This window comes from Jaculus jaculus, chromosome 3 (genome assembly GCF_020740685.1).
Source record: "Jaculus jaculus isolate mJacJac1 chromosome 3, mJacJac1.mat.Y.cur, whole genome shotgun sequence".
Classification (NCBI taxonomy): Eukaryota; Metazoa; Chordata; class Mammalia; order Rodentia; family Dipodidae; genus Jaculus; species Jaculus jaculus.
In genome coordinates this window covers 167,959,921-167,963,269 of record NC_059104.1, presented here as the reverse complement: position 1 = coordinate 167,963,269, position 3,349 = coordinate 167,959,921, and the positions used below count along the sequence as shown (strand labels likewise).

The window sequence follows — 3,349 nt, the reverse complement described above, 5'->3', positions numbered from 1 at the left end:
GCTGACCAGTGAGCCCCAATGGTCCTCCTGTCTCCACCCACCTCAGAGCTGGGGTTACAGGTATCTGTGGCCACACTCAGCTTTCATGTGGGTGGAGGGAATCAAACTCAGGTCCTCATGCTTGAATAGCAAGCACTCTTGTCCACTGAGCCATCTCCCAGGCCATTTTCCCTTGTTAGATGCCTTATGGGTCTAAGGGAAACTCTTCCAGGGAACCTTCCATGGCTTCATCTTCCTCCAGCTTCCAATGCTGTTCCTTCCTCGGGAGTAACCAGTCAATACTGCTGTCGTGGAGATCTGGACATTCTACCACACTGGGTGGAGCAAGCTTGATCACAGTAAGCAGGCCATTTAGTGGACTCAGTGTCACATCTGGCCATCGTAGCCAATGTGGTCCAAGCAGTAGGCATTGGGAGGTTCAGCACAGGGAATAAATCAGGCTTGGCTCATGGAAGACACCTTTCCAAATTAGAAATGATACACAGATGTAGAGAGCACTCCTTGGCCAATGAGAAAGGGGAAAGCAAAGATACAAAGGGATAAGAATTCAGGTGTGTTAGAGGGATAAAATTCTATTTGGGATACTTTTTTTTTTTCCTATTTTTAAGAATTTCTTTTAGAGAGACAGAGAGAGAATTGTTGCACTAGGGCCTCAGCCTCTGCAATTGAGCTTCAGATGCTTGCGCCACCTAATGGGCATGTGTGACCTTACACTTGCTTTGCCTGTTATACATCTGGCTTACATGGGATCTGGAGAGAGATCGAACCTGGGTCCTTGGTCTTCGCAGGCAAGCACCTTAACTGCTAAGCCATGTCTCCAGCCCCTTGGGATGCATTTTAATTTTTGATTTATAATTGTGTTTGCTTGTTTATTTTTAAATTTTTTTTTCTATTTTTACTTATTTATTTGAGTGAGAGAAAGACACACACACACACAGAGAATGTGCACACCAGGGTCTCCTGCCACTGCAAACAAACTACAGACACATTCGCCACCATGTGCATCTGGCTTACATGGGTCCTGGGAAATTGAACCTGTATCCTTAAGCTTTGCAGGAAAGCACCTTAACCACTGAGGAGCCATCTCTCCAGCCCTGCTTATTTATTCTTTGAGGTAGGGTGTCGTGGAGGTCAGGTGGGCCTGAGTCTTGCTATATAGCTGAAGATAAACTTGAACTCCTGATCTTCTGCCTCGACATCCCAGGTACTTGGATGACAGGCTTGTGTGAAGACACCTCATTCATTTGCTTATCTGTTTAAACTTTAAGGATGCTGCTCTATAGCTCAGGCTGTCCTGGTATTCACTACTGTAGTCCAAGTTGGTCTTGAATTCACAATCCTTCAGTCTTGGCCTGCCAAGTGCTGGGATTACTGGTGTGTACCACCACACCCAGCTACCTGGTGTGCAGTTTGGAGAGAAAGGCCGGGGGTGTCAAAAGACGAGGCTAAAGAAGCAGACAGGGGTCAAAGGGAGTAGGGCCTCCACCCCAGGCTAAGGAGAAGAACTCAGCTTGAGGACACTGGAAAGCCAGCCCCATCCCTTAGGCAGGAATGAACACAGTCAGCTTCATTTGTCAGAAAGGTCTTGGACTCTCTCGCAAGGAGAATGGATTATAATAGGAGAAACCCCAGGCAGGAATGTGGTGGTTGAGAAGAAGGACAGGGAAGAGTAGTCATAAAAAATGGTAAGAGGACACAGTTGCCCTTTTATTTCATTTCATCCAAGCCATAACTTTCATTAAGAATGATGTGGCCCAGAGCCTGGAGGAGCACGGTCACTGCTCGTGAGCATCAGGGTCGGGGTGGTGGCGCTGCTCCGGTTCCCACCGAGCCGCCTGCAAGCCCCGTGCCCCCCCGGAACCCCTCGGACAGGGCTGGGCCAGAGCCGCCAGGCGTGTCAGAGCCCAGTGCTTGATGGGTGGCATTATGGCCCCCAAAGACATAATGACAAATACTCATGCTAAATCCATCCTCAACTCAATGAACTCCCTCAGGAAGAGCAATACCCTGTGTGATGTGACTTTGAGAGTGGAGCAGAAAGACTTCCCTGCCCATCGGATTGTGCTGGCTGCCTGCAGTGATTACTTCTGTGCCATGTTCACTGGTGAGGTGTGAAGCAAGCCTGTTGTGAGTTCTTAGAAAGTCAGCTGGACCCTTCTAGTTGCCTGGGTATCAGGGATTTGGCTGAAACTCACAATTGTGTTGACCTGATGCAAGCAGCTGAAGTTTTCAGCCAGAAGCTTTTTCCTGAAGTGGTGTAGCATGAAGAGGTCATTCTCCTAAGTCAAGGGGAGGTGCAGAAGCTAATCAAGTGTGAGGAAATTCAGGTGGATACTAAAGAGCCTACCTTTGAGGCTGTCATCAACTGGGTGAAACATGCGAAGAAGGAGCGAGAGGAGTCCTTGCCTGACCTGCTGCAGTATGTGCGCATGCCCCTGCTGAGCCCGGGTACAGTACAGACGTAGTAGATGCTGAGCCTTTCGTCCGCTGCAGTTTACAGTGCAGGGACCTAGTGGATGAAGCACCGAAGTTTCATCTGAGGCCTGAGCTTCGATGTCAGATGCAGGGACCAAGGACAAGGGCTCGACTAGGAGCCAATGAAGTGCTTCTGGTGGTTAGGGGCTTCGGAAGTCAGCAATCTCCTATTGATGTAGTTGAGAAATATGATCCCAAGACTCAGGAGTGGAGCTTTTTGCCAATATGATCTATGTCTCTGGGGTAGTGCAGACACTAGGGAATTGCTGACAGACAACTGATCTGGGTTGTGAAAAGAGAGAGAGAGAAAGAGCTCTTTCCCAGGAAGTATGTGGGTGAGCAGTAAGCTGACACCCAAAGTTCTCCTATGATCTAAACACACACACACACACACACACACACACACACACACACACACACAGTGCACACACCTGCATATACTACACATCACACCACACCACACATAGACTCTACACAGAGACATGCAATTAAAACACATTGAAAGAACACTTCAAACTCGGTAATTATAGACAACAGAAATATATTTCTCACCCAGCTTGGATGTTCAATATGAAGGTGTGAGCAGATTTGATAGCTGATAAAGACTTGCTCTGTCTTTCGTAGATGGGCCATTCTCACTGTGTCCTTACATGCTGAGGGGCAGAAAAGCTTGTCCACATCTTCTGTGAGGCCACTAACCCCATTTGTGGGGGATCTGCTCCTATGACCTAATTGGCTGCCAAGGGCTTCAGCTCTTCTCACCATCATCACTCTGTAACAAGAGTCTTATCAGCATACACCAATGCACCAGTAAATTTGGGGTTTTCCCAGATTTTTGCCTTATAAATTTAAAGAATTAAAATCCAGGGCTTAA

General features: G+C 47.8%; 1 pseudogene; it reads left to right on the top strand.

Annotated features, from left to right (window-relative positions):
* Positions 1 to 1,902: 1,902 nt before the first annotated feature.
* Positions 1,903 to 2,704, top strand: LOC105943892 (annotated as a pseudogene).
* Positions 2,705 to 3,349: the final 645 nt, after the last annotated feature.